Source organism: Sus scrofa, chromosome 10, assembly GCF_054392235.1.
Source record: "Sus scrofa isolate SSC_HxYL_T2T_F1_AM1 chromosome 10, Sscrofa_HxYL_maternal_Yorkshire_Landrace_v2.0, whole genome shotgun sequence".
In the NCBI taxonomy this organism is placed as follows: Eukaryota; Metazoa; Chordata; class Mammalia; order Artiodactyla; family Suidae; genus Sus; species Sus scrofa.
Window position 1 is genome coordinate 33,228,211 of NC_139392.1, and position 16,165 is coordinate 33,244,375.

The window sequence follows — 16,165 nt, forward strand, 5'->3', positions numbered from 1 at the left end:
AAGCCGCTCCCCGCCCCCCTCGTCCCGCCCCAAACACGCACCTTTCCCCCAAACACTTCCTGGGACCTTCCATCCCCCTTTTCCCAAGCATCCTAGGCACCCTCTTCCCTTCTCACAAAGATAAAACTCAAACCTACCTTGCACCTGCCCGCTGCAGCCCTGCTCACATCCTCAGCTCCTTCACCCACGCTCGCTCGCCGCGGTGGCCCTCAGCAGTCGCTCCGGGGACTCCCTTCCCCGGCACGCACGCAACCCCCACGCACGCCACGGCACGCACGCAACCCCCACGCAGGCGCTCTGCACAACCGGGTCCCGCCCCCCTCGCCCCTCCCTGCCCCCACCCACCTACACCCCCCCCTTCCTGGGAACTTTCCCCATCACTTCAAAGGCATCCAACCTATCCACCCCTCTACCCCCTTCTCAAACAAACAATCAAACTCACACACACACACACACACACAGCAAGCCAAAAACCAAAACCAAAACATCCTCACTTGAACCTGTCTGCTGGAACTCCGCTGACAGCCTTACCTCAGTCCCCCCCTGCTCGCCCTGGCCCTCAGCACTCCCTTCAGCTCTCCCTTCCCCTCTGTTCAGGCACTACCCACAAGCCCCTCCCAGCTGCCCTGGCCCATTCCCACACTAACCCCTCTGGGCTCCTTTCCTGACATCCTTCCGCTCCCATTTGCTAAGGGGTCCTCATCCTCCGCCCTCTTCCCCCTTCACAACAACCAAACAAAAACCAAAAACCCACAACAAAAACCACCACCACCCACCACCACCACCACCGCAGCCGCCACAAACACCTACCTTGAACCTGTCCCCTAGAATGCCCCTCAAAACCTCCCCGCAGGGCCCCAGGCTCTCCGTGTCCCTCTCCATTCCCTCCCGCCTCCCTTCCCCTGCACCCACGCAACCCCCACGCACGCTCTGGGGGCAAGGGGTGCCCGCCCGCCTCCACGCTCCCCGCACCCGCACAGGCCCAACCCTTCCTAGGACCTCTCCTAGACCTCGCCTCCACTTTTCCAAGGGATCCCATCCACCCTCTTGCTGCCTCTCAAAACGAACCCTAACTTCAACCTCTCAGCCGGGGCTCCGCTGCCATCCTCACCTCCGGCCCCCACGCTCGCGGTGGCCCTCCACAGTCCCTGCGCGCTCCCTTCCCCTGCACGCACCCAACCCCCACGCCTGCGCCGCCCCCAAGCCGCTCCCCGCCCCCCTCGTCCCGCCCCAAACACGCACCTTTCCCCCAAACACTTCCTGGGACCTTCCATCCCCCTTTTCCCAAGCATCCTAGGCACCCTCTTCCCTTCTCACAAAGATAAAACTCAAACCTACCTTGCACCTGCCCGCTGCAGCCCTGCTCACATCCTCAGCTCCTTCACCCACGCTCGCTCGCCGCGGTGGCCCTCAGCAGTCGCTCCGGGGACTCCCTTCCCCGGCACGCACGCAACCCCCACGCACGCCACGGCACGCACGCAACCCCCACGCAGGCGCTCTGCACAACCGGGTCCCGCCCCCCTCGCCCCGCCCTGCCCCCACCCACCTACACCCCCCCCTTCCTGGGAACTTTCCCCATCACTTCAAAGGCATCCAACCTATCCACCCCTCTACCCCTTCTCAAACAAACAAACTCACACACACACACACACAGCAAGCCAAAAACCAAAACCAAAACATCCTCACTTGAAGCTGTCTGCTGGAACTCCTCTGACAGCCTTACCTCAGTCCCCCCCTGCTCGCCCTGGCCCTCAGCACTCCCTTCAGCTCTCCCTTCCCCTCTGTTCAGGCACTACCCTCAAGCCCCTCCCAGCTGCCCTGGCCCATTCCCACAGGAACCCCTCTGGGCTCCTTTCCTGACATCCTTCCGCTCCCATTTGCTAAGGGGTCCTCATCCTCCGCCCTCTTCCCCCTTCACAACAACCAAACAAAAACCAAAAACCCACAACAAAAACCACCACCACCCACCACCACCACCACCGCAGCCGCCACAAACACCTACCTTGAACCTGTCCCCTAGAATGCCCCTCACAACCTCCCCGCAGGGCCCCAGGCTCTCCGTGTCCCTCTCCATTCCCTCCCGCCTCCCTTCCCCTGCACCCACGCAACCCCCACGCACGCTCTGGGGGCAAGGGGTGCCCGCCCGCCTCCACGCTCCCCGCACCCGCACAGGCCCAACCCTTCCTAGGACCTCTCCTAGACCTCGCCTCCACTTTTCCAAGGGATCCCATCTACCCTCTTCCTGCCTCTCAAAACGAACCCTAACTTCAACCTCTCAGCTGGGGCTCCGCTGCCATCCTCACCTCCGGCCCCCACGCTCGCGGTGGCCCTCCACAGTCCCTGCGCGCTCCCTTCCCCTGCACGCACCCAACCCCCACGCCTGCGCCGCCCCCAAGCCGCTCCCCGCCCCCCTCGTCCCGCCCCAAACACGCACCTTTCCCCCAAACACTTCCTGGGACCTTCCATCCCCCTTTTCCCAAGCATCCTAGGCACCCTCTTCCCTTCTCACAAAGATAAAACTCAAACCTACCTTGGACCTGCCCGCTGCAGCCCTGCTCACGTCCTCAGCTCCTTCACCCACGCTCGCTCGCCGCGGTGGCCCTCAGCAGTCGCTCCGGGGACTCCCTTCCCCGGCACGCACGCAACCCCCACGCACGCCACGGCACGCACGCAACCCCCACGCAGGCGCTCTGCACAACCGGGTCCCGCCCCCCTCGCCCCGCCCTGCCCCCACCCACCTACACCCCCCCCTTCCTGGGAACTTTCCCCATCACTTCAAAGGCATCCAACCTATCCACCCCTCTACCCCCTTCTCAAACAAACAATCAAACTCACACACACACACACACACAGCAAGCCAAAAACCAAAACCAAAACATCCTCACTTGAACCTGTCTGCTGGAACTCCGCTGACAGCCTTACCTCAGTCCCCCCCTGCTCGCCCTGGCCCTCAGCACTCCCTTCAGCTCTCCCTTCCCCTCTGTTCAGGCACTACCCACAAGCCCCTCCCAGCTGCCCTGGCCCATTCCCACACTAACCCCTCTGGGCTCCTTTCCTGACATCCTTCCGCTCCCATTTGCTAAGGGGTCCTCATCCTCCGCCCTCTTCCCCCTTCACAACAACCAAACAAAAACCAAAAACCCACAACAAAAACCACCACCACCCACCACCACCACCACCGCAGCCGCCACAAACACCTACCTTGAACCTGTCCCCTAGAATGCCCCTCAAAACCTCCCCGCAGGGCCCCAGGCTCTCCGTGTCCCTCTCCATTCCCTCCCGCCTCCCTTCCCCTGCACCCACGCAACCCCCACGCACGCTCTGGGGGCAAGGGGTGCCCGCCCGCCTCCACGCTCCCCGCACCCGCACAGGCCCAACCCTTCCTAGGACCTCTCCTAGACCTCGCCTCCACTTTTCCAAGGGATCCCATCCACCCTCTTGCTGCCTCTCAAAACGAACCCTAACTTCAACCTCTCAGCCGGGGCTCCGCTGCCATCCTCACCTCCGGCCCCCACGCTCGCGGTGGCCCTCCACAGTCCCTGCGCGCTCCCTTCCCCTGCACGCACCCAACCCCCACGCCTGCGCCGCCCCCAAGCCGCTCCCCGCCCCCCTCGTCCCGCCCCAAACACGCACCTTTCCCCCAAACACTTCCTGGGACCTTCCATCCCCCTTTTCCCAAGCATCCTAGGCACCCTCTTCCCTTCTCACAAAGATAAAACTCAAACCTACCTTGCACCTGCCCGCTGCAGCCCTGCTCACGTCCTCAGCTCCTTCACCCACGCTCGCTCGCCGCGGTGGCCCTCAGCAGTCGCTCCGGGGACTCCCTTCCCCGGCACGCACGCAACCCCCACGCACGCCACGGCACGCACGCAACCCCCACGCAGGCGCTCTGCACAACCGGGTCCCGCCCCCCTCGCCCCGCCCTGCCCCCACCCACCTACACCCCCCCCTTCCTGGGAACTTTCCCCATCACTTCAAAGGCATCCAACCTATCCACCCCTCTACCCCTTCTCAAACAAACAAACTCACACACACACACACACAGCAAGCCAAAAACCAAAACCAAAACATCCTCACTTGAAGCTGTCTGCTGGAACTCCTCTGACAGCCTTACCTCAGTCCCCCCCTGCTCGCCCTGGCCCTCAGCACTCCCTTCAGCTCTCCCTTCCCCTCTGTTCAGGCACTACCCACAAGCCCCTCCCAGCTGCCCTGGCCCATTCCCACACTAACCCCTCTGGGCTCCTTTCCTGACATCCTTCCGCTCCCATTTGCTAAGGGGTCCTCATCCTCCGCCCTCTTCCCCCTTCACAACAACCAAACAAAAACCAAAAACCCACAACAAAAACCACCACCACCCACCACCACCACCACCGCAGCCGCCACAAACACCTACCTTGAACCTGTCCCCTAGAATGCCCCTCACAACCTCCCCGCAGGGCCCCAGGCTCTCCGTGTCCCTCTCCATTCCCTCCCGCCTCCCTTCCCCTGCACCCACGCAACCCCCACGCACGCTCTGGGGGCAAGGGGTGCCCGCCCGCCTCCACGCTCCCCGCACCCGCACAGGCCCAACCCTTCCTAGGACCTCTCCTAGACCTCGCCTCCACTTTTCCAAGGGATCCCATCTACCCTCTTCCTGCCTCTCAAAACGAACCCTAACTTCAACCTCTCAGCTGGGGCTCCGCTGCCATCCTCACCTCCGGCCCCCACGCTCGCGGTGGCCCTCCACAGTCCCTGCGCGCTCCCTTCCCCTGCACGCACCCAACCCCCACGCCTGCGCCGCCCCCAAGCCGCTCCCCGCCCCCCTCGTCCCGCCCCAAACACGCACCTTTCCCCCAAACACTTCCTGGGACCTTCCATCCCCCTTTTCCCAAGCATCCTAGGCACCCTCTTCCCTTCTCACAAAGATAAAACTCAAACCTACCTTGCACCTGCCCGCTGCAGCCCTGCTCACGTCCTCAGCTCCTTCACCCACGCTCGCTCGCCGCGGTGGCCCTCAGCAGTCGCTCCGGGGACTCCCTTCCCCGGCACGCACGCAACCCCCACGCACGCCACGGCACGCACGCAACCCCCACGCAGGCGCTCTGCACAACCGGGTCCCGCCCCCCTCGCCCCGCCCCGCCCCCACCCACCTACACCCCCCCCTTCCTGGGAACTTTCCCCATCACTTCAAAGGCATCCAACCTATCCACCCCTCTACCCCCTTCTCAAACAAACAATCAAACTCACACACACACACACACACAGCAAGCCAAAAACCAAAACCAAAACATCCTCACTTGAACCTGTCTGCTGGAACTCCGCTGACAGCCTTACCTCAGTCCCCCCCTGCTCGCCCTGGCCCTCAGCACTCCCTTCAGCTCTCCCTTCCCCTCTGTTCAGGCACTACCCACAAGCCCCTCCCAGCTGCCCTGGCCCATTCCCACACGAACCCCTCTGGGCTCCTTTCCTGACATCCTTCCGCTCCCATTTGCTAAGGGGTCCTCATCCTCCGCCCTCTTCCCCCTTCACAACAACCAAACAAAAACCAAAAACCCACAACAAAAACCACCACCACCCACCACCACCACCACCGCAGCCGCCACAAACACCTACCTTGAACCTATCCCCTAGAATGCCCCTCACAACCTCCCCGCAGGGCCCCAGGCTCTCCGTGTCCCTCTCCATTCCCTCCCGCCTCCCTTCCCCTGCACCCACGCAACCCCCACGCACGCTCTGGGGGCAAGGGGTGCCCGCCCGCCTCCACGCTCCCCGCACCCGCACAGGCCCAACCCTTCCTAGGACCTCTCCTAGACCTCGCCTCCACTTTTCCAAGGGATCCCATCCACCCTCTTGCTGCCTCTCAAAACGAACCCTAACTTCAACCTCTCAGCCGGGGCTCCGCTGCCATCCTCACCTCCGGCCCCCACGCTCGCGGTGGCCCTCCACAGTCCCTGCGCGCTCCCTTCCCCTGCACGCACCCAACCCCCACGCCTGCGCCGCCCCCAAGCCGCTCCCCGCCCCCCTCGTCCCGCCCCAAACACGCACCTTTCCCCCAAACACTTCCTGGGACCTTCCATCCCCCTTTTCCCAAGCATCCTAGGCACCCTCTTCCCTTCTCACAAAGATAAAACTCAAACCTACCTTGGACCTGCCCGCTGCAGCCCTGCTCACATCCTCAGCTCCTTCACCCACGCTCGCTCGCCGCGGTGGCCCTCAGCAGTCGCTCCGGGGACTCCCTTCCCCGGCACGCACGCAACCCCCACGCACGCCACGGCACGCACGCAACCCCCACGCAGGCGCTCTGCACAACCGGGTCCCGCCCCCCTCGCCCCGCCCTGCCCCCACCCACCTACACCCCCCCCTTCCTGGGAACTTTCCCCATCACTTCAAAGGCATCCAACCTATCCACCCCTCTACCCCCTTCTCAAACAAACAATCAAACTCACACACACACACACACACACAGCAAGCCAAAAACCAAAACCAAAACATCCTCACTTGAACCTGTCTGCTGGAACTCCGCTGACAGCCTTACCTCAGTCCCCCCCTGCTCGCCCTGGCCCTCAGCACTCCCTTCAGCTCTCCCTTCCCCTCTGTTCAGGCACTACCCACAAGCCCCTCCCAGCTGCCCTGGCCCATTCCCACACTAACCCCTCTGGGCTCCTTTCCTGACATCCTTCCGCTCCCATTTGCTAAGGGGTCCTCATCCTCCGCCCTCTTCCCCCTTCACAACAACCAAACAAAAACCAAAAACCCACAACAAAAACCACCACCACCCACCACCACCACCACCGCAGCCGCCACAAACACCTACCTTGAACCTGTCCCCTAGAATGCCCCTCACAACCTCCCCGCAGGGCCCCAGGCTCTCCGTGTCCCTCTCCATTCCCTCCCGCCTCCCTTCCCCTGCACCCACGCAACCCCCACGCACGCTCTGGGGGCAAGGGGTGCACGCCCGCCTCCACGCTCCCCGCACCCGCACAGGCCCAACCCTTCCTAGGACCTCTCCTAGACCTCGCCTCCACTTTTCCAAGGGATCCCATCCACCCTCTTGCTGCCTCTCAAAACGAACCCTAACTTCAACCTCTCAGCCGGGGCTCCGCTGCCATCCTCACCTCCGGCCCCCACGCTCGCGGCGGCCCTCCACAGTCCCTGCGCGCTCCCTTCCCCTGCACGCACCCAACCCCCACGCCTGCGCCGCCCCCAAGCCGCTCCCCGCCCCCCTCGTCCCGCCCCAAACACGCACCTTTCCCCCAAACACTTCCTGGGACCTTCCATCCCCCTTTTCCCAAGCATCCTAGGCACCCTCTTCCCTTCTCACAAAGATAAAACTCAAACCTACCTTGCACCTGCCCGCTGCAGCCCTGCTCACATCCTCAGCTCCTTCACCCACGCTCGCTCGCCGCGGTGGCCCTCAGCAGTCGCTCCGGGGACTCCCTTCCCCGGCACGCACGCAACCCCCACGCACGCCACGGCACGCACGCAACCCCCACGCAGGCGCTCTGCACAACCGGGTCCCGCCCCCCTCGCCCCGCCCTGCCCCCACCCACCTACACCCCCCCCTTCCTGGGAACTTTCCCCATCACTTCAAAGGCATCCAACCTATCCACCCCTCTACCCCTTCTCAAACAAACAAACTCACACACACACACACACAGCAAGCCAAAAACCAAAACCAAAACATCCTCACTTGAAGCTGTCTGCTGGAACTCCTCTGACAGCCTTACCTCAGTCCCCCCCTGCTCGCCCTGGCCCTCAGCACTCCCTTCAGCTCTCCCTTCCCCTCTGTTCAGGCACTACCCACAAGCCCCTCCCAGCTGCCCTGGCCCATTCCCACACTAACCCCTCTGGGCTCCTTTCCTGACATCCTTCCGCTCCCATTTGCTAAGGGGTCCTCATCCTCCGCCCTCTTCCCCCTTCACAACAACCAAACAAAAACCAAAAACCCACAACAAAAACCACCACCACCCACCACCACCACCACCGCAGCCGCCACAAACACCTACCTTGAACCTGTCCCCTAGAATGCCCCTCACAACCTCCCCGCAGGGCCCCAGGCTCTCCGTGTCCCTCTCCATTCCCTCCCGCCTCCCTTCCCCTGCACCCACGCAACCCCCACGCACGCTCTGGGGGCAAGGGGTGCCCGCCCGCCTCCACGCTCCCCGCACCCGCACAGGCCCAACCCTTCCTAGGACCTCTCCTAGACCTCGCCTCCACTTTTCCAAGGGATCCCATCTACCCTCTTCCTGCCTCTCAAAACGAACCCTAACTTCAACCTCTCAGCCGGGGCTCCGCTGCCATCCTCACCTCCGGCCCCCACGCTCGCGGTGGCCCTCCACAGTCCCTGCGCGCTCCCTTCCCCTGCACGCACCCAACCCCCACGCCTGCGCCGCCCCCAAGCCGCTCCCCGCCCCCCTCGTCCCGCCCCAAACACGCACCTTTCCCCCAAACACTTCCTGGGACCTTCCATCCCCCTTTTCCCAAGCATCCTAGGCACCCTCTTCCCTTCTCACAAAGATAAAACTCAAACCTACCTTGCACCTGCCCGCTGCAGCCCTGCTCACGTCCTCAGCTCCTTCACCCACGCTCGCTCGCCGCGGTGGCCCTCAGCAGTCGCTCCGGGGACTCCCTTCCCCGGCACGCACGCAACCCCCACGCACGCCACGGCACGCACGCAACCCCCACGCAGGCGCTCTGCACAACCGGGTCCCGCCCCCCTCGCCCCGCCCTGCCCCCACCCACCTACACCCCCCCCTTCCTGGGAACTTTCCCCATCACTTCAAAGGCATCCAACCTATCCACCCCTCTACCCCCTTCTCAAACAAACAATCAAACTCACACACACACACACACACACACAGCAAGCCAAAAACCAAAACCAAAACATCCTCACTTGAACCTGTCTGCTGGAACTCCGCTGACAGCCTTACCTCAGTCCCCCCCTGCTCGCCCTGGCCCTCAGCACTCCCTTCAGCTCTCCCTTCCCCTCTGTTCAGGCACTACCCACAAGCCCCTCCCAGCTGCCCTGGCCCATTCCCACACGAACCCCTCTGGGCTCCTTTCCTGACATCCTTCCGCTCCCATTTGCTAAGGGGTCCTCATCCTCCGCCCTCTTCCCCCTTCACAACAACCAAACAAAAACCAAAAACCCACAACAAAAACCACCACCACCCACCACCACCACCACCGCAGCCGCCACAAACACCTACCTTGAACCTGTCCCCTAGAATGCCCCTCAAAACCTCCCCGCAGGGCCCCAGGCTCTCCGTGTCCCTCTCCATTCCCTCCCGCCTCCCTTCCCCTGCACCCACGCAACCCCCACGCACGCTCTGGGGGCAAGGGGTGCCCGCCCGCCTCCACGCTCCCCGCACCCGCACAGGCCCAACCCTTCCTAGGACCTCTCCTAGACCTCGCCTCCACTTTTCCAAGGGATCCCATCCACCCTCTTGCTGCCTCTCAAAACGAACCCTAACTTCAACCTCTCAGCCGGGGCTCCGCTGCCATCCTCACCTCCGGCCCCCACGCTCGCGGCGGCCCTCCACAGTCCCTGCGCGCTCCCTTCCCCTGCACGCACCCAACCCCCACGCCTGCGCCGCCCCCAAGCCGCTCCCCGCCCCCCTCGTCCCGCCCCAAACACGCACCTTTCCCCCAAACACTTCCTGGGACCTTCCATCCCCCTTTTCCCAAGCATCCTAGGCACCCTCTTCCCTTCTCACAAAGATAAAACTCAAACCTACCTTGCACCTGCCCGCTGCAGCCCTGCTCACATCCTCAGCTCCTTCACCCACGCTCGCTCGCCGCGGTGGCCCTCAGCAGTCGCTCCGGGGACTCCCTTCCCCGGCACGCACGCAACCCCCACGCACGCCACGGCACGCACGCAACCCCCACGCAGGCGCTCTGCACAACCGGGTCCCGCCCCCCTCGCCCCGCCCTGCCCCCACCCACCTACACCCCCCCCTTCCTGGGAACTTTCCCCATCACTTCAAAGGCATCCAACCTATCCACCCCTCTACCCCTTCTCAAACAAACAAACTCACACACACACACACACAGCAAGCCAAAAACCAAAACCAAAACATCCTCACTTGAACCTGTCTGCTGGAACTCCGCTGACAGCCTTACCTCAGTCCCCCCCTGCTCGCCCTGGCCCTCAGCACTCCCTTCAGCTCTCCCTTCCCCTCTGTTCAGGCACTACCCTCAAGCCCCTCCCAGCTGCCCTGGCCCATTCCCACACGAACCCCTCTGGGCTCCTTTCCTGACATCCTTCCGCTCCCATTTGCTAAGGGGTCCTCATCCTCCGCCCTCTTCCCCCTTCACAACAACCAAACAAAAACCAAAAACCCACAACAAAAACCACCACCACCCACCACCACCACCACCGCAGCCGCCACAAACACCTACCTTGAACCTGTCCCCTAGAATGCCCCTCACAACCTCCCCGCAGGGCCCCAGGCTCTCCGTGTCCCTCTCCATTCCCTCCCGCCTCCCTTCCCCTGCACCCACGCAACCCCCACGCACGCTCTGGGGGCAAGGGGTGCCCGCCCGCCTCCACGCTCCCCGCACCCGCACAGGCCCAACCCTTCCTAGGACCTCTCCTAGACCTCGCCTCCACTTTTCCAAGGGATCCCATCTACCCTCTTCCTGCCTCTCAAAACGAACCCTAACTTCAACCTCTCAGCTGGGGCTCCGCTGCCATCCTCACCTCCGGCCCCCACGCTCACGGTGGCCCTCCACAGTCCCTGCGCGCTCCCTTCCCCTGCACGCACCCAACCCCCACGCCTGCGCCGCCCCCAAGCCGCTCCCCGCCCCCCTCGTCCCGCCCCAAACACGCACCTTTCCCCCAAACACTTCCTGGGACCTTCCATCCCCCTTTTCCCAAGCATCCTAGGCACCCTCTTCCCTTCTCACAAAGATAAAACTCAAATCTACCTTGGACCTGCCCGCTGCAGCCCTGCTCACGTCCTCAGCTCCTTCACCCACGCTCGCTCGCCGCGGTGGCCCTCAGCAGTCGCTCCGGGGACTCCCTTCCCTGGCACGCACGCAACCCCCACGCACGCCACGGCACGCACGCAACCCCCACGCAGGCGCTCTGCACAACCGGGTCCCGCCCCCCTCGCCCCGCCCTGCCCCCACCCACCTACACCCCCCCCTTCCTGGGAACTTTCCCCATCACTTCAAAGGCATCCAACCTATCCACCCCTCTACCCCCTTCTCAAACAAACAATCAAACTCACACACACACACACACACAGCAAGCCAAAAACCAAAACCAAAACATCCTCACTTGAACCTGTCTGCTGGAACTCCGCTGACAGCCTTACCTCAGTCCCCCCCTGCTCGCCCTGGCCCTCAGCACTCCCTTCAGCTCTCCCTTCCCCTCTGTTCAGGCACTACCCACAAGCCCCTCCCAGCTGCCCTGGCCCATTCCCACACGAACCCCTCTGGGCTCCTTTCCTGACATCCTTCCGCTCCCATTTGCTAAGGGGTCCTCATCCTCCGCCCTCTTCCCCCTTCACAACAACCAAACAAAAACCAAAAACCCACAACAAAAACCACCACCACCCACCACCACCACCACCGCAGCCGCCACAAACACCTACCTTGAACCTGTCCCCTAGAATGCCCCTCAAAACCTCCCCGCAGGGCCCCAGGCTCTCCGTGTCCCTCTCCATTCCCTCCCGCCTCCCTTCCCCTGCACCCACGCAACCCCCACGCACGCTCTGGGGGCAAGGGGTGCCCGCCCGCCTCCACGCTCCCCGCACCCGCACAGGCCCAACCCTTCCTAGGACCTCTCCTAGACCTCGCCTCCACTTTTCCAAGGGATCCCATCCACCCTCTTGCTGCCTCTCAAAACGAACCCTAACTTCAACCTCTCAGCCGGGGCTCCGCTGCCATCCTCACCTCCGGCCCCCACGCTCGCGGTGGCCCTCCACAGTCCCTGCGCGCTCCCTTCCCCTGCACGCACCCAACCCCCACGCCTGCGCCGCCCCCAAGCCGCTCCCCGCCCCCCTCGTCCCGCCCCAAACACGCACCTTTCCCCCAAACACTTCCTGGGACCTTCCATCCCCCTTTTCCCAAGCATCCTAGGCACCCTCTTCCCTTCTCACAAAGATAAAACTCAAACCTACCTTGCACCTGCCCGCTGCAGCCCTGCTCACGTCCTCAGCTCCTTCACCCACGCTCGCTCGCCGCGGTGGCCCTCAGCAGTCGCTCCGGGGACTCCCTTCCCCGGCACGCACGCAACCCCCACGCACGCCACGGCACGCACGCAACCCCCACGCAGGCGCTCTGCACAACCGGGTCCCGCCCCCCTCGCCCCGCCCCGCCCCCACCCACCTACACCCCCCCCTTCCTGGGAACTTTCCCCATCACTTCAAAGGCATCCAACCTATCCACCCCTCTACCCCCTTCTCAAACAAACAATCAAACTCACACACACACACACACACACACAGCAAGCCAAAAACCAAAACCAAAACATCCTCACTTGAACCTGTCTGCTGGAACTCCGCTGACAGCCTTACCTCAGTCCCCCCCTGCTCGCCCTGGCCCTCAGCACTCCCTTCAGCTCTCCCTTCCCCTCTGTTCAGGCACTACCCACAAGCCCCTCCCAGCTGCCCTGGCCCATTCCCACACGAACCCCTCTGGGCTCCTTTCCTGACATCCTTCCGCTCCCATTTGCTAAGGGGTCCTCATCCTCCGCCCTCTTCCCCCTTCACAACAACCAAACAAAAACCAAAAACCCACAACAAAAACCACCACCACCCACCACCACCACCACCGCAGCCGCCACAAACACCTACCTTGAACCTGTCCCCTAGAATGCCCCTCAAAACCTCCCCGCAGGGCCCCAGGCTCTCCGTGTCCCTCTCCATTCCCTCCCGCCTCCCTTCCCCTGCACCCACGCAACCCCCACGCACGCTCTGGGGGCAAGGGGTGCCCGCCCGCCTCCACGCTCCCCGCACCCGCACAGGCCCAACCCTTCCTAGGACCTCTCCTAGACCTCGCCTCCACTTTTCCAAGGGATCCCATCCACCCTCTTGCTGCCTCTCAAAACGAACCCTAACTTCAACCTCTCAGCCGGGGCTCCGCTGCCATCCTCACCTCCGGCCCCCACGCTCGCGGTGGCCCTCCACAGTCCCTGCGCGCTCCCTTCCCCTGCACGCACCCAACCCCCACGCCTGCGCCGCCCCCAAGCCGCTCCCCGCCCCCCTCGTCCCGCCCCAAACACGCACCTTTCCCCCAAACACTTCCTGGGACCTTCCATCCCCCTTTTCCCAAGCATCCTAGGCACCCTCTTCCCTTCTCACAAAGATAAAACTCAAACCTACCTTGCACCTGCCCGCTGCAGCCCTGCTCACATCCTCAGCTCCTTCACCCACGCTCGCTCGCCGCGGTGGCCCTCAGCAGTCGCTCCGGGGACTCCCTTCCCCGGCACGCACGCAACCCCCACGCACGCCACGGCACGCACGCAACCCCCACGCAGGCGCTCTGCACAACCGGGTCCCGCCCCCCTCGCCCCTCCCTGCCCCCACCCACCTACACCCCCCCCTTCCTGGGAACTTTCCCCATCACTTCAAAGGCATCCAACCTATCCACCCCTCTACCCCCTTCTCAAACAAACAATCAAACTCACACACACACACACACACACAGCAAGCCAAAAACCAAAACCAAAACATCCTCACTTGAACCTGTCTGCTGGAACTCCGCTGACAGCCTTACCTCAGTCCCCCCCTGCTCGCCCTGGCCCTCAGCACTCCCTTCAGCTCTCCCTTCCCCTCTGTTCAGGCACTACCCACAAGCCCCTCCCAGCTGCCCTGGCCCATTCCCACACGAACCCCTCTGGGCTCCTTTCCTGACATCCTTCCGCTCCCATTTGCTAAGGGGTCCTCATCCTCCGCCCTCTTCCCCCTTCACAACAACCAAACAAAAACCAAAAACCCACAACAAAAACCACCACCACCCACCACCACCACCACCGCAGCCGCCACAAACACCTACCTTGAACCTGTCCCCTAGAATGCCCCTCAAAACCTCCCCGCAGGGCCCCAGGCTCTCCGTGTCCCTCTCCATTCCCTCCCGCCTCCCTTCCCCTGCACCCACGCAACCCCCACGCACGCTCTGGGGGCAAGGGGTGCCCGCCCGCCTCCACGCTCCCCGCACCCGCACAGGCCCAACCCTTCCTAGGACCTCTCCTAGACCTCGCCTCCACTTTTCCAAGGGATCCCATCCACCCTCTTGCTGCCTCTCAAAACGAACCCTAACTTCAACCTCTCAGCCGGGGCTCCGCTGCCATCCTCACCTCCGGCCCCCACGCTCGCGGCGGCCCTCCACAGTCCCTGCGCGCTCCCTTCCCCTGCACGCACCCAACCCCCACGCCTGCGCCGCCCCCAAGCCGCTCCCCGCCCCCCTCGTCCCGCCCCAAACACGCACCTTTCCCCCAAACACTTCCTGGGACCTTCCATCCCCCTTTTCCCAAGCATCCTAGGCACCCTCTTCCCTTCTCACAAAGATAAAACTCAAACCTACCTTGCACCTGCCCGCTGCAGCCCTGCTCACATCCTCAGCTCCTTCACCCACGCTCGCTCGCCGCGGTGGCCCTCAGCAGTCGCTCCGGGGACTCCCTTCCCCGGCACGCACGCAACCCCCACGCACGCCACGGCACGCACGCAACCCCCACGCAGGCGCTCTGCACAACCGGGTCCCGCCCCCCTCGCCCCGCCCTGCCCCCACCCACCTACACCCCCCCCTTCCTGGGAACTTTCCCCATCACTTCAAAGGCATCCAACCTATCCACCCCTCTACCCCCTTCTCAAACAAACAATCAAACTCACACACACACACACACAGCAAGCCAAAAACCAAAACCAAAACATCCTCACTTGAACCTGTCTGCTGGAACTCCGCTGACAGCCTTACCTCAGTCCCCCCCTGCTCGCCCTGGCCCTCAGCACTCCCTTCAGCTCTCCCTTCCCCTCTGTTCAGGCACTACCCACAAGCCCCTCCCAGCTGCCCTGGCCCATTCCCACACGAACCCCTCTGGGCTCCTTTCCTGACATCCTTCTGCTCCCATTTGCTAAGGGGTCCTCATCCTCCGCCCTCTTCCCCCTTCACAACAACCAAACAAAAACCAAAAACCCACAACAAAAACCACCACCACCCACCACCACCACCACCGCAGCCGCCACAAACACCTACCTTGAACCTGTCCCCTAGAATGCCCCTCACAACCTCCCCGCAGGGCCCCAGGCTCTCCGTGTCCCTCTCCATTCCCTCCCGCCTCCCTTCCCCTGCACCCACGCAACCCCCACGCACGCTCTGGGGGCAAGGGGTGCCCGCCCGCCTCCACGCTCCCCGCACCCGCACAGGCCCAACCCTTCCTAGGACCTCTCCTAGACCTCGCCTCCACTTTTCCAAGGGATCCCATCTACCCTCTTCCTGCCTCTCAAAACGAACCCTAACTTCAACCTCTCAGCCGGGGCTCCGCTGCCATCCTCACCTCCGGCCCCCACGCTCGCGGTGGCCCTCCACAGTCCCTGCGCGCTCCCTTCCCCTGCACGCACCCAACCCCCACGCCTGCGCCGCCCCCAAGCCGCTCCCCGCCCCCCTCGTCCCGCCCCAAACACGCACCTTTCCCCCAAACACTTCCTGGGACCTTCCATCCCCCTTTTCCCAAGCATCCTAGGCACCCTCTTCCCTTCTCACAAAGATAAAACTCAAACCTACCTTGGACCTGCCCGCTGCAGCCCTGCTCACATCCTCAGCTCCTTCACCCACGCTCGCTCGCCGCGGTGGCCCTCAGCAGTCGCTCCGGGGACTCCCTTCCCCGGCACGCACGCAACCCCCACGCACGCCACGGCACGCACGCAACCCCCACGCAGGCGCTCTGCACAACCGGGTCCCGCCCCCCTCGCCCCGCCCTGCCCCCACCCACCTACACCCCCCCCTTCCTGGGAACTTTCCCCATCACTTCAAAGGCATCCAACCTATCCACCCCTCTACCCCCTTCTCAAACAAACAATCAAACTCACACACACACACACACAGCAAGCCAAAAACCAAAACCAAAACATCCTCACTTGAACCTGTCTGCTGGAACTCCGCTGACAGCCTTACCTCAGTCCCCCCCTGCTCGCCCTGGCCCTCAGCACTCCCTTCAGCTCTCCCTTCCCCTCTGTTCAGG